Source organism: Aptenodytes patagonicus, chromosome 1 (genome assembly GCF_965638725.1).
Source record: "Aptenodytes patagonicus chromosome 1, bAptPat1.pri.cur, whole genome shotgun sequence".
NCBI lineage: Eukaryota > Metazoa > Chordata > Aves > Sphenisciformes > Spheniscidae > Aptenodytes > Aptenodytes patagonicus.
Window position 1 is genome coordinate 220,943,716 of NC_134949.1, and position 24,334 is coordinate 220,968,049.

The 24,334-nt window shown below is 42.8% G+C and overlaps 1 protein-coding gene across 6 annotated transcripts in view; it reads right to left on the minus strand.

Annotated features, from left to right (window-relative positions):
* Positions 1-24,334, minus strand: part of DLG2 (discs large MAGUK scaffold protein 2) — a 1,063,600-nt gene that overhangs the window by 962,667 nt on the left and 76,599 nt on the right. The window lies entirely within an intron of this gene.

Genomic DNA, 24,334 nt, shown 5'->3' on the forward strand with positions numbered 1-24,334 from the left:
CTGAACATGACTTTCAGCTTTTTTAACAGCTTACTTTGTACCTATTCAGGCACCTGTACAATTTAATATGTTTGATACTGGGAGCAAGGAATTGGAAGAGCTGTGTTTCCACTTGATGACAGCAAATAGGGGCCTACAACAAAAAGCCTTTTTAAATGAAAAAAAAAAAAAAGGAAATAAAGCGCTGGGATCCCTGCTTGTGAAATTCATGCTTCAGATCAGTTAGAATTAAATGATGCATTTTGTTAGAAAATGAAATATATGGTTTTCTATAAGCATAAATTGTTATTTTTCCCCAAACATTCCTAGACAGGTTACAGAAGCAGTTTTTAAACTAATAAATAGGAAATCTTCTCAATACCAGTGAGTTTAGCTTCCCTGTGCTCCTGAGAATATCTAGTCAAAGAGAACTGTCTAATTTATATTTTCTAAGTAGAAGATAAAGCTAATTATTTTTAAGTGGAACAATAATTGCCATCAGAAGTTAATTCCAGTAGTGGACAAAATCCCAGACACCAATTTACAAAAGAGAGATGTTTCAGTCTTTTATTTATTTCTGGATAATCTAGTGATTTGATCAACAATGAGGACTAACCAGCAGTTTGCTTGGTTCCAAATGCCTAGCAAATCTGGCGGGCATTTTTCTCACAGAGAAAAACCTCCAAGCCCTTCTAGGAAGGCTAAATAGAAAAGAAACCATGAGGAGAAATAATAATTAATACTGGTGGAAACAACAGGGGGGAAATAAAAAGGAAGAGTTCAGATTACAGGCTCAAAAATGGACTGGTGGGACACCAGAGTGCAGACACTGGATAAAGCACCTCCTATTCCTCAAAGGTCTCCAAGGAGCTGGTGGATGGTGCACCATGGTGCGCTGCCCAGAGCCATGGGAGGACAAGGCGAAGAAGCAGACGTCACGGTCACTCAGGTCTCCCCAGCCAGCTTCTCCTGGTGGCACTGGACCCCACAAAGCCCTCTGAAGACTACAGACGCTTAGACGGTCATGCTGGAAGGAGGTCATAAACCAGTACCCAACTGCTCTTTGTGCACCTCCATTGCAGTCTTGGCTCTTTTTTTGTCATTCCACCACGTTTGCATATTCACCTGTGTTCAACTTAAAACGAACATAAGCTCCGTCTCTTCACTGAGTGGACTGCAAACTTGCCCGTTGCCTATATGGAAAAGTCCTTAGGTCTAATGCTGCTGTTGTCACCTTACGGCCTGCACTAAGAGGAAGAAAACCCTCTTTGCAGCAACTTCTGCAACAGTATCTTCTTCCTTGGAGCTCAATATACCTCAGATTTCTAGATAATAGTTTCACAGCCAGCCTCTGCCTGAGATACCTGGATATTATTAAAACCACAAGAGCCTCCAAAATCCATTGTCAAGAACAAAGCTACAAACCACACATTTTAAACCTTCCCCAGTTGTCCTCTCTATTTCCAAACCATTTGAGGACCATTATAATTTTTCAGTGCTCTGTTGTTCCACTCAGAGTATTTCCTTAGCTTGCTTTGCTCCTGATACAATTTAATAACGAAAGTTTACAATCTCTCTCCTTTACCTCAGCAGCACTACTCAAATGACTGCAGTACACAGAAAATCATCTTCATTCTGTCCCCGGCCCGAACCCACACACTTATCAGGGAGGGCTTAGGACCTCAGTTTGTAAGGACATAAAGAAGCTTTAACAAAGAAACAAGTCACTGTAGCAACACATGTTAAAAATGAGAATTTATATTTTGTGGTGAGAAGGGAAGCAGGGGGTATTATTCAAAAAATATGGGTCTCAGCCTGTAAGCTTGTGTATTTTAAACACATGAATGGTCCCATCTGGGAATACTCACAGTGTCATTGCACGCTACAGATTTATGGTTTCTGAGCTTTTTTCGACATTGCATTCCTGTTTGCATTATACTCCATGCTCACTTTTAAGCAGACGACAGCAGGATCAGAGTCCAGTTTGTTCAGGTTTTCTGCCTTGAAATAATACCACCGCGCTGCCAAAGTATTCACATGGTTTTCTTCCAAATACTATAGTTACCTAGGACAGTATTTCAGTCACATTGTCTTTGCATTTCTCTGCCTGCTTCTGCTGTTGATTAAAGCCACTTGCAGAGCTGCAGGCGTGTCAGACAGTTCTCCAAGTGCACACACAGCTGCTTGCAGTCAGCTGCACGCATTCCTGTCCGGGGAGGTATGGAACGGAGCCTGATGCCGAGCCACCTGTTACAACATGTTTTAATAACTAAGGTTGACTGTATTCTCTATAGAAACAGAAAGTCTTAGTTATGGTTTATTATCAGAATGCCCTGGAGTTTAGTAGATGACACTTTGTTGTTTCTTTAGGTAGACCGGATAGACGGAGCTCATCCGTCGTGGATGAAAGCGATGAGCAATGGGAAAAGTGTGAAAAGTTATGTTTGAGATCAAGCTTTCAGGTAACAGGAACTTAATTCCCTCAACTGCAAAAAGCCTCTGTGACATTGGGCAAACCATGGAGTATTTCGTTGTCTCAGTTTCCCGTATGTAAAATGGTGACTTTACCACTTTGCAGCTGCACAAGTGCACTGTGCGGACACGAGCATTAATACGGACAGCACTGTTAGCTCCATACCACAGGGGAAAGGAAAAGCTCCTCCCTGATGTTATAGATGCAAGGCTATACTCATTTCCAATGCTCAGATAAACATCAAGACCAATTTTCCTGCTGCCTCTGATTGCTCTTAGAATATAACAAGATAAAAACTCAGAGTTATTGAAATTCAGAGAATAACGTTAGATTTTGAGTGTGAGTCAGCCAAATTGATTTCCAGACTGATTGGCTTTCATGCATAATTAAAGCCGGTTTTGTTCAAGCAGTTCATACGTTTACCAATTATCAACATTACAGGAGTAAGAATCACTTCAACTGGAAAACACCTCCTGAGTCGTACGAATAATTCATCTTTGGCTGCCTGCATCCTGAGAGACAGACAGGCACTTTGAGCAAGAACCTCACCCGCGTGAGTCAGCTTACAATCCCCCTCGCTTTGCTGCTTTACAACATGTTTAGGATGTTTCCACTCAGATGATTTCCAAAGTACCCCCCTATTTGTATAGAAACTGAACTTCTTCCTAGAAATCCCGGAAAAAATCTACTTACAATTAGTTTTCTATAATGTGACTTGAAAGATGCCAATGCAAAATGAAAACGCATTTTTAGTACGTTTCTCTATGAATACATCAATGTGTCTTTTATCTCTCTGACTGGACAGGTGACTATTCTGTCATATCAAAATTTACACGTGACATTTCAGTAAAATCGTAGCTATATAAGAAGTTTTCAGGATGTAAGCACGTTCCAATCTCTCAAGTTTCATGCCTTGTAAAAAAACAGGAAAGCTCACAAACAAAGGCATTGAAATGCTTTCTACCAAAAATAAAGACTTAAGACCCTCAACTATTCCACAGTTCTTTTCCCAACTTATTTTGTTCATGCTGTTGCAGATTCAAGGAGCAAGTGCTCAATGAAAGCTTCACCCATAACCGCAGGCAGGAGGTATGGAAAAGCAATCATTGAATGCCATGACTGATTAAAATCGTATTATCAAAAATATGTTTCAGAGTTAGTTTTGTCTCTGTTTAGTATTCTATTTTTAATACAGTTAGAAAGTAAATTAAGCCACTTACAGTGAACCAAAACTTCCCTTGTTTCCATGGAAATGTTTAGAAGGCTGATCTGAAGTTAACCAGACTGGTAAATACAAATGCTTGTTACCAGCCAGCTTAATCCCCACGGCTGCCTCTCCTGCGCACCGTCACACCCAGGAACCTTTTACACTGCGAAACGCTCCTTAATGACAGCTGATTTCTAATCCAGTGCACAGACTGAGCAAGATCCTCTCAAATATGTGTCACACTGACGGGGGCAGGGGGAGCCACCAAGCCCGCACACTCATTATCTAAAAATTTCGTGTCAACAACAGACCCTTTTAATATTCTACAATTCAAAGGATGACCTAGTGTCTTTTTATTATACAGTTACTCTCTGCCATTCCCAGTTTTTTTCTATCATCTCCAGCAATTTTACACTGGTGTAATGCTTGTATCCAGTGAAATTACTTCTGCTTTATCCCAGGGTAAGCCAGATCAGAATGAGAGCATTTGTGCTTTATTTGTTGGAGAGATATGACAGATCGCTATTCAAATATTAATACTGATGTTCGCTACAGAAAGACCGTATGTAATAAATCAGTAATGCACAGCAAGAGTCTTGCCTGTACATTTGGTCACAGTGGAAGGGTGAAGGTGTCTTCAGAGATTTTCTAAGAAAGTTATATGAACATCACTACAAAACAACTAACAAAACTCAGCCATTTGTGCCTGCATGAAACTGCAAACTTCATGCACATATCAATTTTTTGGCCCATTCAAGGCAGAAACCTGGCAATACAGAAAACGAGAGGCAAGTTCTGCTTGGCCAAAGTTTGAGTGCAAGCCGACCTAACAGCTTGCTGCTACCCGGAGGAATGGACCCACTCCTCCATCCTGCCTTTCCGTACACTTCCTTGCCCCCACACCAGACACCTCTTCCAGCTTCATTCCTTGCACCAGCTTTCATGCTAGTCAGGCATTTTTCTGAGGTAATTCAACTCATTAATTTGGCAGAAAATTATACACTTTGGTGGGGGGAGTTACTTTTCTTGTAGTTCAGCAAGTCAAATTACCCCAGCAAGGGACCAACGAATGCCAAAGCCAACATGCATGGCCAGAAATGAGTGACCGCCTCAAGAGCAGAGCACCTCAGCTGTATGTCTGAAATGTACCTTAACTCATTAAAGAACTCTATCACACAAGTCCACATTTAGCCTCAGTTTGTGCCTAAAAATACCTGCAAAGCTAACTTCTGCAGCAAGCAAAAAGATTGAAAAACAAAAGTAGCAGCCCTACCCAGCACTGGAGCCACTCCAATTTTTTCAAGTACTTTTAACACATGAGAAACTGCTCTCCGTTGCAACTGCTTTTAGTCATTGAGTTAGGTCTGGAATTAAATTGATTAAATGGACTGTGTGAGATGTTCAATGTGTCTTGTGCTCCTAAGTCCCTTAGGTGCTGTGGAAAACACATGTTTCAGTTTAGGAAAATACAAGATTGATATGTGTTATTTCTACCAATGCATTGCTCAGTACTATCATTTTTTATTCAGTATAGCCGATCTTTGTCTTAGAAGACAATCATGAGTAGTATAGAATCTATGATTATTCATTTATTTAAGTAAAATGCTAGCTTTCTGTACATACAGATAAATATATCCTTCCATATAAAAGGCTGAAAAACCCAAAGTATCATGGACAGTGACTGTTTTTGCAGTTACTTTGTGCCCAGCTCAAACAGAACTAGCATCCACAATATTTATGTCACCAAACAATAGGAAAAAGTAGTGGCAAAAAATCTCACTTAAGCTGTGGATGAGGTGTCGATGCATCACCCTGCTGCAGTAGTACATATAGCTCCCAAGAAAAATAAGATCCAGTAAACAATAGACAACTGAGGGGAGAAAAACAGAGAACCAACAGAACAAATGTTTGCATGTACAAGCCCTGGAAGCAGATAAAAATCTTAAACTCTTAGGCAGAAGGATTCAAGCCAGTGTGAACATATCAGAGCTTATCAAATGTTTTCAGGAGGAAAAAAAATGCACTATCTGAAAGTGAATCACAGTAGCAATTCAGATATTTCTGCTGTGTCACATGAGGTCAAGCCTTTTAACATTTGTCAAGCTAGAAAACAACAGCAAAACTTGAACTACCTTTTACTGTGACTTGAGTCAGAGCAGAGCCCAGCCCTGACAGCAGCTGCACAAGAAACAGCTGGCAAAGACCTAACACGCCTGAGCAGTCTAATCTCCTCAGATATCAGTGTCTTGACTCTTCTGTTGGAAATAAAAAAAAAAACAGAAACCGAAAGTAATTTCTTTCCCGATCAAAGTCTTCTGAACAGCATGAACAGGAGAAATGCTCATCTTCCTAGTATACTGTATCTGCTACTCTATGCAGAATAAAACAGTGTTTCTTTTAAAATACTTGTCAGAAAAAGACAAACTTAAAAGATAGGGAAGGGCATTTGATTTAAAAATTTAAATTATAAAATTTAATAATTTTTTTAAAAAAATTATAAATCAGTGTCGCTGATGTTAATTCCGGGAAAATAGAGGTACTGAGTGAATCAGAAACCTTCAATAAAACTTAAGGTTTTCCTTGAAGCACATTGGACAGTCTGAAGTCTGGCTTACTATTTCCCAAAGATCTCTAAAGCAAGTTTCCCTACACGGACAGACTGAAAGAATCAGGTTTCTTCAGCCTTAAAAAGAAAAGGCAAAATGGGGCTCTCATTGCTGCCTTCAACAACTTAACTGGAGGGTATAAGGAAGGTGGATCAAGACTTTTCTCAGACGTGCACAGTGAAAGCACAACAGGCAAGGCGGGAAATGCCTACTCTAAGGGGGGAAAAATCACCATGATGGTGGTCAAATATTCAAAAAGGGGACCAGAGAGGCTGCAAAATCTCCAGCTAATAAGGTCCTGAGCAACCTGATCTAAGTTGGCCCTGCTTTGAGAAAACGGTTGGACCAGAGCCCTTCAAAGGTGTCTTCCAACCTAAACTTGTGTGGTTCTATTTCATCAAAGCGGGCAGAGAAAACCGTGTCCTCTTCTTCCCACCAGTTTCCAGGATAGTATGCATGTTTGGAAACCACCTATGTTTTACAACAGCTTTCTAAGAAGATGTGCCTGATAAAAAGTTCCTAGTTTGTCACAGCACCTTCTCCAGAAGAGAAGGGAGATTGCACCACAGCAGTCTGAAGGTAATCATACAAAGCTGAAATTTTGTATTCAGAGTACATCTGAGAGATGTCTGGACTGGCACCGTTAGCACCAGGGCTTCCAGAGGAGAAAAGTACTCAAGGCAATAAAGAGCTTACCTCCTTCCCTATACATTAATGAATAAAGTCAAGTCCAACTCTGAAAAAGCTCATTAGGAGTTAGGAAACTAGGTGACACAAGTAAGTTGAATGCAGCCTGGGGCACTGCTTTTACCATGAGTCTTGCTGCACAGAATTTCACCACTAGCTTGCCTCCCTGAAAATGCAGTTTCATGTCACAATTAGCCTCATCAACTGCCCTTTTGCAAAAGGGACAATCCTGTTCCTATTTCTCAGTCACAGTCATATATTTCTGCTGTTTTGCTTGTGCCAGCCTTGGCACGGGTCTAATCCTAAGGCGAGCCGACACAGGACCTATATTGTTGGAGCAAAAGTGAATACTTTTCTGACTATAACTAACTTGTCTCACTGCGGATCCAGATGAGCAGCAGCACTGGTGCAAGAGCAGGGGGGCAGAAGACAACCATACAGCCAGGGATGCAGGGATCAGCTGAGTTACTATTTGAAACTGCAGCTTGCGACGCAAATACCGTTCAGTGCCAAAGAGCAGTTTCAAGGGAGGCCCCTCTAAGCAGTGCAGAGGGGCCCTGCTCAGCGGTGAGCCTGATGCACTGCAGAGCACGAGACGCAGCTGGCAGGTCCCTTGCCAGAGAGCTGCCAGGAACTGGCAGCTGAGAAGTAAAAACCAAGGGCACTGATCCCATAGAGCTTAAGTCCTTTAGAGTGAACTTTCTAGCTTAGCAGGATTTGGGACTTATTTAGCTATAGCTGTGTCTCCATTATCCAGCACTTCAGAGGTTCCCAACAAACTGTTGTACTTTTCATCTTACCATTAACTACCCACATCAATATCCTGCTCTAAATGATGCAAATGGGAGCTTCACTGCAAGAGTTCAGGAGGGCAGGGATAGATGAATATAGTGACTTGTGGGAACACCAGGAGTCTGTCTGGCTTCTGGCACACAGCCCAGCAATTCATGTATTCAGAAGAGACCATTAGATCACTTAGCCTGACCTGCTGTATATCACAGGCCATTATATTTCAGCATCTCATCCTTGCACTCATTCCAACAAATACGTATCAGGTACCATAAACTGTTATTCCCTGCAATATTTGCCAGCCTCAATGAATGAGATATTTTTCTCTGAAAAGGTACCAAGTAATTTCCAGTATCCTACAGCCTGTGGTGGAAGACTGCTTTGAATAACCCATGAAAGGGAGGGGAAATCACTGAACAGGGAAGGCTAGTAAAAGCTGCTGTTTACAGGACCAATATATTTGATTAAATCGGCATCTTATTGCAGAGGAAATACTCAGTTGCCAGTAGGAATGCTGAGAGAAGTATTTTCAAGAATCCAGGGTATGGCTCATGATTCAGTGCATGGTGCCTGCTTAGATTAATTACAATTTAATTCCAAATGCTTGATTAGTATTGCAGTTTTATGCAAGCAGCAGTGATGTATGGTGACGTATGGTGGACTTCAAGACGCCTTATAGCAGAGATGTCAGGATTACCATGCTCCTTCTCCAGCCACCCCCCCAGCTCACCCACATGTCTCTTCAGACAACATCCAATTACCTGCCCTCTGCCATCCCATGGCTTAGCTCTCTGGCAGGAAGGACAGTGCTTGAGTGTTCAAAGCATAGCTAATATAAAATTTGCAGAATTCCTGACTAAATGAGAGTGCCCTCATTTAAACAAAAGACATGAGCCTTTTTAGGATATGAACCTTGCAACTGTTTACGGAGAGCCTATCTTAATCCTTCATTATTTATCTCACTGTGCCTGCAAAGTCACAGAAATCAGTAAACCCAAAAGACAACATTTGTGCAGTCAAGAATGACCTACTCTTCATGCATTTTGCTCAGGTACAAGATTGTGATCATTAGCTGTAATAGTATAACTTAGACCAGTTACCATCTCTTGCCCACAAAGGCTCAGGCTGGGAATTATCTCACCCAACTTCAGAGAAATACAGTGTAGATATAAACAGTTGAATGTGTTGCTTTCATAATCAGTGTAGAGAAATGGTCCCTCTGGGACACAAAGGATCTCATCCTAAGGTGTGACAGCTGAAAGAGAAAGGCAAATAGCAGTCTGGAAGGACCTATTTCTCCCCACTGGCTATAAAAAGAATGGAGTGACCCATTCAGATGTAGATGAGAGTCCTGAAGTTCAAAGAGAAGAATCCCAGCCAGTATGATTGGAAATTGGGTCTTGCTTGGCTCTGGACGTGCATGTCATCAATGTATTGCAGGTGATCTGGAGCCTCACCCTGCTCCAGTGCAGTCTGGATCAGTCCATGGCAAATGGTGGGGCTGTGTTTCCACCCCTGGGGCAGTCGGTTCCAGGTGTACTGAACGCCCCTCCAAGTGAAAGCAAACTGTGGCCTGCACTCAGCTGCCAAAGGGATTGAGAAAAACACATTAGCGATATCAACTGTGGCATACCACTTGGCTGTCCTTGACTCCAGTTCGTATTGAAGTTCTAGCATGTCTGGCACAGCAGCACTCAGCGGCGGCGTGACTTCGTTCAGGCCACGACAGTCTACTGTTAGTCTCCACTCTCCATTAGACTTTTGCACTGGCCATATGGGACATATGTTAAAGGGTGAGCGGGTCTTGCTGATCACTCCTTGGCTCTCCAGTTGACGAATCAGCTTACAGATGGGAATCAGGGAGTCTCGGTTGGTGCAATATTGCCGTCAGTGCACCGTCGTGGTAGTGATTGGCACCTGTTGTTCTTTGACCCTCAGCAACCCCACAATAGAAGGGTCCTTCTGAGAGACCGGGCAAGGTAGACAGCTGTTTAATTTCTTCCATCTCCAAGGCAGCTATACCAAAAGCCCACCGGTACCCTTTTGGGTCCTTGAAATACCCTCTCCTGAGGTAGTCTATGCCAAGGATGCACGGAGCATCTGGGCCAGTCACAATGGGGTGCTTCTGCCACCCATTCCCAGTTAGGCTCACTTCGGCCTCCAATACAGTTAGCTGTTGGGATCCCCCTGTCACTCCAGAAATACAGATGGGTTCTGCCCCTTTATAGCCCCTTTCCAAGTGATCACTGCCAATAATTTGGCATACAACAATGGTACGTGTCATACAAACTTCCGTCACATGGGTTGTGTTCACCTGACTTCATCTGGATCTTTGAATAACTGCTCGTTGTCCAGGTCACCATAAATCACCTCCAGCACGGCTAATTCCCCCAGGTACTGGATACCTCTCTCCATGGTGGTCCACTTGCCTGGGTGACATATATCATCTTCCTTGAAGGGATACCTTTCCTTCACGCCTGACAGGAGTCGCCTCCAAAGGCTGAGGGCTTGTGCCCCTTTTCCAATTACTTTGTCAATGCCCCCTTCCCTGGAAAGGGATCCCAGCTGCTTGGCTTCCCTACCCTCTAATTCCAGGCTACTGGCCCCGTTATCCCAGCACCGGAGCAGCCAGGTAACAACATGCTCACCTGGACGATGACTGAAATCTTTTCACATATCTCGCAGCTCACTCAGGGATAGGGATCGAGTGGTTACCATCTCATTTATGGGTTCTGCCTCTTCCTCCTTCCTCTTCTGGCCCTGGTTCACCTTCATCCCTTACTAAACGAGTTGATTTTCTCGTGTATTTCTTCTTGTATATAGGGGCGACTGATACCAGCACAGGTTGGTTCTCTGGTTCAGCCACAGTGCCTGTCGCCGGGGTTTGAGTAGCTGCAATGCCTGTTGTGGGGGCTGGAGTAGCCACAATGCCTGCCGCCGGGATTGATCTCTGGATGGTATTCTTAAATAATTGTTTAACCTTAAACAAGATCATGACCTGAACCACATTCAGGAGACGGAGCAATAGGAACATGCTGGTTTGAACATCCCAAGGATATTCAAAATTCTCAAGAGCTGTTGTAACTCGCCTGAAGGAGAAAGGGAAGGTGAAGGAGTGGGGGAAAGTGTCCCCCCCATCTCCCCCATAGATTGGTTCCCTGAGGAGAAAAGGTAAAAGGTCTAATTATTAACAGTTTCCAAAAAGTGACGCCCGAGGTATGGAGATGACAGCAATGCTGAGTACAAATACAGAAGTACAAATACAAAAATTAGTCTCACGACCAAAAATTTTATCACATCATAAACCAGCAGTGTTACACAGTGCAGCAAAATGTTATCCTTGATCCAGCTCCCAGAGGTGATAGACAGCACAACAGGGAACATATACTGCAAGTAATGTATTATATAACACAACTTTGAGAGCAAGCACGACAACTTTGAGAGCAAATTAATCAACATTGTGACCAGCGACTGTTAAACCAATATGATGAATGCTTATAACAAATTTACCTTGACACGCTCTAGTCAGATCTGTCATTATCTCAACCCTTTGTGCCCAAAAGGCACCAAAAGGACTGTTGTAGTTTAACCCGGCAGGCAGCTAAACACCACACAGCCATTCACTCACTTTCCCCCCCTGTAGTGGGATGGGGGAGAGAATCGGAAAAAAAAAAGTAAAATTCGTGGGTTGAGATAAAGACAGTTTAATAGGACAGAAAAGGAAGGGAAAATAATAATAATAGTAATAATGATAAAAGAATATAGAAAATAAGTGATGCAAAATGCAATTGCTCACCACCCGCCGACCGATGCCTAGCCAGTTCCCAAGCAGCGGTCACCCCTCCCCCAGCTAGCTTTCCCCCCAGTTTCTGTACTGAGCATGACGTCCCATGGTATGGAATGTCCCTTTGGCCAGTTGGGGTCAGCTGTCCTGGCTGTGCCCCCTCCCACCTTCTTGTGCACCTCCAGCCTTCTCAGTCGGTAGAGCATGGGAAGCTGAAAAGTCCTTGACTAGTGTAAGCATTACCTAGCAACAACTAAAACATCGGTGTGTTATCAACATTATTCTCATCCTAAATCCAAAACACAGCACTAGGAAGAAAATTAACTCTATCGCTGCCAAAACCAGGACAACTTGGATTCGTGTGGCCAGTTCAGGCTCCACAGCACAGAAGACTGATATACTCGAAGGAATCCAGGGAAGGCCATCAAGATAGTCAGGGGGCTGAAGGACACGGAATAGGAGAAGAGGCTGAGGGAACTGGGTTCATTTGGTCTTAAGAAGAAAAGATGAAGAGTAAATCTCACTGCTATGTACAGCTTCTTAATATAGTTGAGGGTGTAAAAAAGATGGAGCCAGGCTCTTCTCAGAGGTGTAAAGGGATAGGGTGAGAGGCAACAGGTACCAGTTGCAGCAAGGGAAATTTCAGCTTGGTATAAGGAAAGAACCCCACCATGAGGGTTGTCAAAATACTGCAACAAGGGACCAGAGTGGTTGCAAAATCGCCTGTCTTAGAGATACTCAAAACTCAACTGGACAAGGCCCTGGGCAACCTGATCTAGCTGATCCTGCTTTGAGTAGGAGGTTGGATTAGATCACCCTCGGATGTCTCCTCCAGCCAAAATTATTCTGTGATTTGTGACGACAGCTAGAGATTTTCCAACCTGATTTTACATCAGGTCTCAAAGTATTAATCTTAAAGGCATGACATTTTAAAAAAGAATAAATAGAGCCTGTTTATTCACCTGCTTGTGGTGATTACTACAACTCACAGTTTCAACATTTTCTCCATTCATGAGAATTTTTTAACTGAAAACTAAAACGCCCATGGAATCCCACAGCTCCAGGATACGGTCCTTAAGAATCCAAAGCATACTCCACAAATACGGTTACAAGAGTTGGCAACACTGGGGATTGCAGTTAACACTTGGTATTGCAGATTATGCAGTGCAGTAGTAACAGTGCTGAGTTACCTTAGAGTGAGGTCACTCTGGTCCTGGTCGTATTTTAGCTCTTTTTGACAGAGTGAATTAGTACATTACACGCTCTGTACCACCACACCTAAGCAATGTATTTCCATACTAGGTATGGAAATATACCACACAGGTATACCCAGCGCATGTTTTTTTTCCTGTAGGTAAGATATAAAGTGCACTAACTTCATGGGTTCCTCCCAGTGACATCCATTAACTGACTCTCACCATGACCAGAACTGTCTTCTCTCACTGCCAATTGTTTGACAGCTGGCATATGCTGCATTGGAAGTGTGCCTAAAAACTTGAGTTTATTTAACATATAACCCCCTTTTTTAGGACGTGGAGGGTCTATTAATAGAGAAGCTCAACATTTACAATGCCAAGGTGCAAAGGAAGTGCAGTCAGTTAGCAGATTTTAGAAGAGGTCCATTTGAGAGCCCAGCAACCTTTATAGGTCTTGTGTATTAACTTTTCACAGCAAGGTCTAGAGGCAGAATGAAAATAGGAATATCATTTTACATGGAAAGAAAAAAAGAAAAAAACCCAAATTACAGGCATCACATTTTGTTGAACATTCAGTATTCCCACTCACAAAACAAGATTATATTCTACATTCATAATAACTTGAAGCTAATGAAGCACAGCTGCTTTGTATGCTTCAGAAGTAGATTAAGACACAACAGGATGTTCAGTATCTATGTTAAAAAAGCAAATTCCTTAACGCAACTATATCAGTTAGTCTACAGAAAAAAAACGCATGCTGAAACTGGCTCTGTACTCTCGCTATCCTTGTAGTTCCTCTGGATTAACATATTCTCTTACACTGGATTCAAAAAAGTAAAAGCAAGGATGATGACAATTAAATCTTGATCCTAACCCTGTCCTGAGCTGTCCATATGAATGTGTGCTGAGTCTGAATTTGCACCCTTTCTTATGTAAAACTCACATCAAAAAAGCGATGAGAAAATTTACTTCAACAGCAGCTACACAGTTATCTAAAGTACTGATACCTATCTAGAGCATGTTTGTATTTAAGTCAATGTTGAAAATTGAAGCTGTAGTTGTTAAGAAAAAAGTACAAAATATGAACATTTTGCCGAAGTTCTCCAAACAGCTTTAATTTACACCTCATTTTTCATATATTAGTGTAGTGTCCAATATTTCCCAAAACTAATACATTTCTAAGTTAAGGGGGAAAAATGTAATAGAAAGTTACACAACTTTTGTAAATACTAAGAGGAAAGTATTTCTAGCTTCATACCATCTTATGAAACAGTCCTGGTGTGCTGGTTTTGGCTGGGATAGAGTTAATTTTCTTCACAGTAGCTAGTATGGGGCTGTGTTTTGGATTTGTGCTGGAAACAGTGTTGATAACACAGGGATGTTTTCGTTATTGCTGAGCAGTGCTTACACAGAGTCAAGGCCTCTGCTGCTCCTCACCCCACCCCACCAGCGAGGAGGCTGGGGGTGCACAAGAAGTTGGGAGGGGACACAGCCAGGACAGCTGACCCCAACGGACCAAAGGGATATCCCACACCATATGGCGTCATGCTCAGCCTATAGAGCTGGGGGAAGAAGAAGGAATGGGGGGACGTTCAGAGTGATGGCGTTTGTCTTCCCAAGTAACCGTTATGCGTGATGGAGCCCTGCTTTCCTGGAGATGGCTGAACACCTGCCTGCCCATGGGAAGGAGTGAATGAATTCATTGTTTTGCTTTGCTTGTGTGCACGGCTTTTGCTTTACCTATTAAACTGTCTTTATCTCAACCCATGTGTTTTCTCACTTTTACCTTTCTGATTCTCTCCCCCATCCCACCAGGGGAGGAGTGAGCGAGCGGCTGTGTGGGGCTGAGTTGCTCGCTAGGGTTAAACCACAACACCTGGATTGTAGACATAATATTTCTGACATTTGAGTTTTCCTTTGACCTTTGCAGCTCAGAAACTTCTTTTTAAAATACTTCATGCTATTTTCCAATCACTTTTTAAATTGCCTTTATGCCAACACCTTTGTTGCGCATCACCCCTTACTCAGATTAGGCCAGATCCTGCTCTAGCTCTGGCAGTGTAAATCTGGTACAGGTGACCTCATTTAAAGTTATTACAGACTTGCATGGGTGTAATTTAACACAGAGCTTAGTTCTCTTGCTATATTCAGTACCCCTTTTAAACACCATTCCTTTAAGGTCTTGACAACTTGGAGATTTAATTGTGTACTACATTTTACTGAAATGCTGAGAATTATCTCCCAGTCCAACATAAACAGAGCTTTATTTTAGTTCTTAGCTGGTTTTCCATTAATAATCCATACAGTTTGCAATGGTACACATGCTGTTGGCAATGATGTAAACCTAGAGAGGATCCAGTGAAGTCACTGGAGAAATGTGTATGTAAAAAGGACAAGAGAGAGCAGAAAGAGTCCCAGAGTAACACATCTACCATGCTCATACATACACAGGGCCACCTATTACTATCAGTTATGCATATTTAATGCAAGAATCAGCTGCTTACTTTACAAGACACTATTAGGGAGCCTTAGATCCTAAGTAGATGCAAAGGTAGCAAGTGTTTGGGATGCGGATACATTGAATAGAGAGCACTGTGATGATTAAAAAAATGCTCAAGATGAAAACTGTAAGGGCTCTTGCTCATGATCACAGGTAGATAGAGATGGGGTGGCGAAAGGGACAACAGGTCCCATCCTTCTCCCATATGTTAGAATCATAGAATCATAGAATCATTTAGGTTGGAAAACACCTTTAAGATCATGAGTCCAACAGTAAACCTAACACTGCCAAGTCCACTACTCAGCCATGTCCCTAAGCACCACATCTACACGTCTTTTCAATACCTCCAGGGATGGTGACTCAACCACTTCCCTGGGCAGCCAGTTCCAGTGCTTGACAACCCTTTCGGTGAAGAAATTTTTCCCTAATATCCAATCTAAACCTCCCCTGGCGCAACTTGAGGCCATTTCCTCTTGTCCTGTCGCTTGTTACTTGGGAAAAGAGACTGACACAACCTCACTACAACCTCCTTTCAGGTAGTTGTAGAGAGTTAAAGGCCCTTTAGCAGAGACAGCCCAAAACAGCATGGATATCTTCTGCTCAGGCCCCTCACTTTCCAGTTGAGCATGCAAACTCTATGTGGGGCTAGAATCTGCAGTTTATATACTCCATTCATATGTATGTCCCATTCAGCCATTCCTCCAGCAGCTGCAACCTGGAGGGAGGAATCACATCAGCATCCTACCTGCACCTGAGGGGATCATGAATAAGGCCCCTGGGACTGCTTTGATCCAGCAGAGAACGCAATGCAATCCTACAATCATGTTCTCATCATGACAGTTTAATGGTTCATAGAAATAAGCGTTCACTTTACTACACTCTTAAAGCAGCGTGGGTGCTCGCAGCAGATGGAAACAAATCTATTTCCAAGATAGAAAAAATGAAATATTAAAGGAAAAAATATTGCAAGAAAAAATAGGCAATTAAAAGTTATTTCTTAACTCTGACAAGCCTCTAACTTAGACAGCCCTGCCGTAATAAAACAATAAAAGACTCATAAAGTGGCTATGGGAACTTCTATCAGATAGATATGAGATTTCATTGACAAGAGAACAACAGCCAACAGATGAATGAAGCATAGTTCTGTAACATTTGTAAAGTATTTGAAAGTTTAATGTACTTTGTATAAAGCTAAATATTATTACCAAAGTCAAGGAATACAAATCCCACGTGTATCTCCGTTTATGGGAGTGGTCAGAGGGGTAACCAGGAAATTAATTTCTCAGATGCTAGTAATGGGGAAATGGAAAATTTTCATGAGAAACAAAATAATGTTTGCAAATGCTCTGATTTAATCTCAGTAGACATCCCAAAATCTCCTGCATCCCCTTCTATTGCTTTCTGTCCTTTCCTTTCCCAAGTAGGATGACAGGCCTGGAAGTTCAATGGCTTGGAGGGATATATGTACGAAACCATCAGCGTAGGCTTCCTGGAAGCACTAACATAAGCTCATTGCTCCAATTCCTTCTTCTCTAGCCCTCTGCATAGAGCTATCTGTGATTGCCATGTCACCCTCAGATATTCCCTGCATAGCAGATTTGACACAAAATCACTTCCACATTGCAGTCCTATCGGTGAAAACCTTCCCACTTTGTCCAGAGCAAATTTGGGATACAGATAAGGTTATGACTTATGGTTCCAGAGCTGATATTAATTGATTGATTCATTGATGGATTGATTTATATAAGATCTATATACACTGGTACATTATTGCAGGAAACACTCAGAAGAAGTAGACTTTAATATCTAGCTTATATATCTAATCTAATCTATATCAAGTATCCATATATAGGTGCAATGTATCTAATTTATATAGATTAGGAAATGGCACAGAAATTCCTTCAACAGGAAAACAAAAAGACCTGCCCTTTCTTCAGAGAGGTAAAAAGAACTAATTCAGTTATCAACCAGGGGAAGCAGCAACAGAAAATCGTTGCAATGGGAAGTTAGAGAGAGTCAGGGGGACACGTAAAAGCATCTGCTAAAACGCAATAAGTTTGTTCTGCTCAAAATCCCATTTGTTAAGTCTTTCACTACAAAAGGAAGCATTAAGTTTGTTCATTGCCCCAGATGTTGCGTATTTTTGTCATTTGCTTACACGTCTCACCACAGACATTAGTTGCTCCTCACTCAAAAAGACCACCATTTCTTTTTATCATTAAAACAGCTAAAGCCAGAAAGGGAGCTGCCATTCTCTACAGTCCATCAGGAGGGCGTACAGGGGGTAACCACCGCCTCTCACATCAAATCAAGGCCACAAGCAGAAGAGATGCACACAGGAAATTAAGCAAGCCACGATTAGGAGATGGGGAGAAAAGACTAAGAAAGATAAGAAAGTGGTGAAAGGCAGCAGGCAGTAGTGATGAGGCTGGGAGACAGAGGAGCTCAGAGAAAAACCTCTTAACCCTGGAAGGAGAAGTTAAATGGAGTCCCCATGAATGGCCAAGAGGAAGGAGGAATGTGGCTGTATCCCTACTCCAGGCTGGATGTGACCCTTAAAATTTCACACCCTATTGGGACAGGCAGTTTCCCCTCTAAAGGCTTAGAAACCAGAACTGAAAGTAAAACACTACACACATTTACAATATTAGAACATCAAGGAGTGCTGGGGATCTGACTCATATTTTGAACACGTAATGATGGCAATATTGTGACACTAACAGCTCCGATTTACTATAATGGAATCCTTACGGTACGCGTGGTGGAAGAACACAGCTGCAAACACTTTTGTGGGGAGTGTTATGTGTTTCTTTATTATTTAGGTTGGTTTAATGGCTCAGTCCTCTTTCAGATGAAGATAATGGGAAGAAAAATTCCATTTACTTGATGATTGTGTACCCAGGCATTATTGGAATCCACAATAAAAGGTATTATTAGTCACTTTTATTACTCATCAACATCTCCAAGCCAGAGCCTGGAGTAAGATCCAAATCCATCTTCAGGGTTTTTAAGCACATTTGGCCCAATCTGATACAGTTGCCATTGATTTTTGTATAAGCAGCCATTAAACATTTAAATGGCTTCTCCAAAATTTGATCAAAACCACAGAAGAGATCCAGTGCTGGATGTAGAACTATTTGTGCAATCAGATATTAGAAGTTAAGCAGGATGATCTTCAGCTGCAAAGTTTGGTTCCAATACAGTTCCCAGCTTCGCCAACAGCTACAGAATTTAGGGTCATTTGGAAGTTCAGGGGAAAGACCTTATGGTGTGAAGCTGTGGACGGAATTTAAATTGAAATGATTTATACCCTGTTTTATTTTATGCCAACCTTTAGTGTTACTCCATAAAGCCAATCCTAACATAAATGTAAATGTGTCAGCATTGCACGAGCAGTGTCAATGCATTTGTCCTTACACACATGCAGTTGCTGAAGGACCCCTACCAATGTCACTCTTCTCATGCTAATCTGTGTACTTCGGACCCAACATAATATGCTGTTTCTATCCAGAACTTCTCTACCAACAATAGACAAAAGAAAATATCTCTAAAATAATATGCAGCTCTCATGGAGCCCAAAAGATGGTCAAGAGAAGGTAAGAAACATCTGAAAACTAACAGCCCTTGCATATAAAGTCTGTAGGATGTCAAGTCCGTCCTGCCTGTTGCTTTGACAGCTATAATCCTTACTGAACCCTTTTGCCACCTTGGACACAGGGATGCCACTAATGCTACCTTTTATGTAATTCCTTCTGTTAGCTCTGCTTTACAGTTCCTATTTATTAAATTACTGCCTATCCTTTTTTATATCTGTTTTCAAAACAGGAACAGTGTTCCTGTTTCACAGGAACACAGAGGAACATAAGTCCTAACTTATCAAAGCAAAAAATAGGTCATGGTTCAGCTGCCCCAGGCTACATTGCAAAGTGAATAAAAAGACTGCTAAGCTGCCTGTCACCAAAATCATCCTAATCTAGGAGAACCACAAGTACACTTCATGTTACAAAAATTCATGTTACTAAGAAAATATTTGCTATTCCAATGCAAAGGCCACTATTGACATCACCAAATTTTATCTTCTGTCATTACAGATCCAAGCTTTTAAACCTTTTCTTCTTTAAAACAGTGGACAACATCATGCTTTTTAAGATCACGAAGTCCGGCTAGTGTTTTCCAGAGCATAACCAACTCCAACCACTCTTCCTTACCCTCCTCTTCATTAATCAAATGTTATATACTATGCTTACAAGCATGAAGCAATCTGCATGCATTTTCCCTGGAGGAGACGGTCGCAATTGGCAACCTGCACACAGGGAACCCATATCAGCATCTCCTTGGCCTATAGACTGCTGTTGAGGGCCTCTGCTTATACTCAGGGCAGCATTTGGTCTACAGCAGGTCCTCCTCTTCCACTACTTCCCAAACCCCAGTGCTTTCCCTTTGCAGTATCACTAGTGATACTGTGGGGTTGCATATTCTGATACCACAGACCTAAGCAACACCTAGTTCAACTATTTAGATGAAAGAGGTTTTCCCATCTTTCTGAAATGTTATACAAGCTGCTATTTAATGGCCACTGCCTGTTTTTTTGCAAAGTAATGGCTACAATTGCAATTATGGGATTTTACTTGTCTTAAAGAATTACTTCTTATCTCTAGTTTTATGATTTCTAGCCTTTGTAACGCACACCTCACATTTCAGCAAGTCTCTGACATGCACTAATATTAAAAAAAAACCCAACAACAAAAAAAAAAAAAAACATAACTAAAGCCAAAACAATCTGCAATGAAACCCACGAGGCTGACCAAAGAAGGTGTACCATCTCATCACATGATTTAGGACCTGCCCTGCTGCTGGCTTGCCAAGAAGACTTAAGATTATTACCTCCCAAAACACATCTGCTCTTCACAGCCTGTTGCCCATATGCAGCAGAAAAATGGTGCATTTCTTGTCAAGCCCTGAACTGCAAATTAAGGACAGCAGCAACAACAGGCATGACCTACTTGAGGTTTCATAAAGCCAGTGGTATACGCTGCTTCTGGCAGCTGAGGGGCTGCTGAAGATGCTGCAGCACAGACCAGGGTCTCCTGCATGCATTGCTCGTGCCACGCGGAGCAAAGCCATGCAATGCCTCAGGGGGCTGGTGGAGATCGCTGCCCGCAACGATGCTCTGACCCCGCCCTTGTGGTATGGATGCTGTAGCCCACTGGCAGCAGGTGCTGCTGTTCTGTGATAGGATGAGCTGGATATAACTTTCACATTTTCCCCTGTGCCTCCTCAAGCTACGCCAGAGGCTCCTGCGTGGCTGGCTCACGGGGGACATCCTGGTGACATGTTTCACCCTCCCATTTCATCTTGTCCTCTCTGTACAGCACATCCACAGCGTGCTGCAGTGTTACAGGTCCTTGCATTGCTGAGAAAGCAGGAAGAACCGGAGTTTAAATGTACAAAAATAGAAGAAGGGGAAGATAGGTCTGATTTTTTGACTCTCTGGTCTTCAGCATTTAATGCTTCGAAATAATTGTGTTGCTCATTTGTGCCTTACAGGATGTGTCACACGGCTAAAATTTAACAGACAAATTCCACCCTGCGGATTTTGTGAGTGAAATGGTCTGTTTGGTAGTGGCTAGGCAACGCTTTCTGAAACAAACATCACATGTACCCCAGAGGTATTTCTTTTTCCTATTGCGAAGTATCTTCTGACCATTTCCTAGCTCATACTTTTCCATAGTCAAGAGCAGCTTCGTCACTGCTGCTAGCGAATGCACGGGGCTTTGCAGTGCTGCATTGAGGTTTGGGGTGCAGTTTCTTTCAAAATGGGGCTAGATCTGTTTGCCGGGGCTGAGCCCCCCATCCCAGCTTGTGCTTCTGAGAAACTGGACACATCACCGTGAACAGCTTTAGCTCAGAGCCCCCCACAAGTTCATAGCCAAAGTCAAATCCTTGTTTGGGTGGGGCATTGGGGTTTTTTTGTTTATAAAATAAAACTGAAAACAGCGGGGGAGGAACAAAGCCAAATATTTGTGTCCTCGTAAACATGGGTGGGTTACCATTCATTGATAAACAGTACACAAAGTATGTGTGACATTAATTTGCTCATCCCCCTAGTGACACTCTACTGTTCTTTGTGGTTTTGGTACCAGTGAAGAATACTAATTGCTGAATAATACAAAGGTCCCTACACAGCTATCAGACATTAATGACCTCCACTTACCACGCTGAGCTGGACCTCAACCACTGAGCTGCAGTGAAAGGCCACACACTCTTACTAATCCCCCTATAAAAGTTGCAATCAAAGAAGGCATCATAGTCTCCATAGAAACAACTGAAAAAAATCTCCATAGATATCACAGCTAACCAATAGGGCTCTGGTTGGAAATCTTGAACTGTGGGTGCAGGGCCTTCCCCCACCCTCCCCATGGCCCAGGACCCCCTTTCAGCCCAGCCTGGGTCCACCAGTCCCTGTCCCAGCAATCCCGTAGGATGCCGGTCTCCAGCTCCACTCCAGCCGTAAAGCCGGTGCCAAGGAGATGCGAATTTGTGCAGTGGTGCTAAACACACGCCAAGCCCTGCAGCGCTTCTGAGGAAAACAGAAATATCACAGATGAACAGCATCAGTGCAGGGAAAACAGAGCCCTGAACGGCGTAATCGGGTCCTCATGCTCACACTTGTTTTTGAGGAGACGGGAGGGGAAGAGGCACAGCTCTCATCAGGGCAAAGACTGCAGCGACCAGGTCTGCTTTTCTGCTGGTTTCTTCTAGAAAGAGAAAACCAGCCACGTGGTAGGAAAACCAGAGGACCTCCGTGGGCTTTAGTATGACCAGGAGAGAGAGCACAAGCAAAAGAGGGAAGGATTGCTCTCTGTAGCAGCAGAAGAGGGGTCATGTCAGGCACAACTCAGAAAGGGATCTGAATCTGACCCAGGAGCAAAGAGAAGAGAGCTGACAGGTAGCTTTGGCAGGAGGACACCCTTGTCTTCTATGTCCTCTCACAAACCAGGCTTCCTCTGGAAGACACTGAAGAAGAGAGGTAGAATTCTATTTGTGTAAGGAAGCATGAATGGGTAAGCAAGTCAGACCTGAAAGATGTTTAAGGGCAGAGCCCCGGTAAGGGCCCAAAAATATGTCTGTTGCCCACCAACAGAGATGTCTTGCTTGGAGGTATCTTCTTGGAGCTCTGTGCCACTGGGCCAGACTTGCTCTGACATCTGAGTTACCCTGGGCATCTCCGCATGCTCCTGCTGATACTGAAATGTGCCCATCATGGGCATCTACCACTTCCCTCTTAAGGCCACTGCACAATCACGTATATCAGTCTTGTCCTCAAAGAATTTTTTCTTGCCAATGTTCCCCTTGATCCTTTTTACCCTTTATGCCTTATACCTACGCTCCTCTGCTACTTTAAATGTATTCTTTCCTCCTTGCTATTTACTGCCTTCAGGTTTTTGTAGAATGTTACTCTTTCCAACTCAAATCACTGCCAAGCCCTATAAAATACATTTTTAATCTTTCTTGTATAAAAAAATTCTCTCCAACTCTTTCCTTTCTAAGGACACTTTTCTCTGAATTCCCTCCAATTCGTCCATGTCAGTCTGGCATTGATATGCCAGAGCCAGAGATACTGTTCCACCTGTGCCGTATACAGCTGGATCATCACCTCCCTGGAAGATAATGTTTTTGCCTCTGTGTGTAGCCCCAAAATCATACTCTTTACTGCCAATACATGCCCATGTCTAATTGGTTTCCCACTGCTATCTCTAGGATTTTTTTCATTTCTAGTGCTCTCTAAGTATCTGTCTCCTGCAGAACAGCTGAGTCTCCGATTATTTTTCCCCAGATGTATGAGACTGCATTTTCCAAGCTGGATCTTTTCTGTTACTACTATTCCCTATTTCTAACCTTTACCTTCCCTTCTACCACTTCCACTCTTGTTAATCTTCCCAGCTCCCTGCAAGGCAGCATCCTCTGCTCATTTAGGGATACAGTATATCCTGAGCAGAAAGCAAACCTAGGAACACACTGTGCCTTGAAGTTGACAATTTGTTCCCTCATGAGAGGCATCTGTTAGCATCTATAGGTAAATGGCAAATTATTTTTCCCTCCATGCTTGCTCCTTGCTTCTGCTTGGCATGCTGGAGAGAAACAGAGGGCTAAAGCTGGGGATCCCTCTCCCACCCCCTACTCCCCACAGCTGCTAACCCATCTGTGCGAAGGAAACAGAGCTGCCCCATGGAAGCTAATCCTCCTCCTCCTAACTAGAGATGCTCACTCATGTCATCTGCATGGGAGAAAAGATGATCTTACCCCCCTCGTGCTGCTTACAGTTCCTTACAGCTCACCAGGAGAGCAACTCCACAAAAATAAAACACAAAACCCAGCAGCCTCTCTCAGGGACTTCTTCCCATTTATCATTTCTCCCTCTGTTTATCACCTTCCTTGCCAGCCTCAGGCAGTGTAAAAGTACTCACAGACAAGAAGAACTCCTAAACTTGTTTTTGTGATTCAATGAATCAAAAGCTCTCCTTTGTGAGACAGTTTTTTTCTAGAAATACTCACTATTTCTATACAACGTCCCACCACAGTCAATGAGGGCACAGAGCTATTCTAGTCTTCCTCTTGCCATCTAACTCCCATCAGCGCTGATGGTCAGTGCTTAGGTAGACAGTCTGGATGTACCAATTTCAAGTGCTATTCGTATGTTTTCATTCTCTTGCTCTGTATGTTCCCTAGCCAGGGAACAGAGATTTTTCTTAACAGCTGCTCTCAGAGTGGATCAGACAGCATTGCATTCAGAACAACATAAAGATGCGGACAAGAACAGTTATAAAGTTTAAATCCTCAAAGTGCAACACTGATTTCAAGCAACCGGTATTAAACTTTTACCTATTTTATTGAAATCTCACATCATTCTAGGGTGGAAGCAGACAGCTATCCCCATGCTGCAGCTGAGGAGGACAACACACAGAAGCACGAGGCATGTCAAAGCTCCCCTTTGAGTTCTGCTGCCCCCAGAAGCTGTCAGGGGTATTCCTGAATTCTGCCCAGAAAGATTAACAACAAAATTTTCTAGAGACTGTTATTTATTGTTGGTACCAAATGTGAGAGTTCTTGAA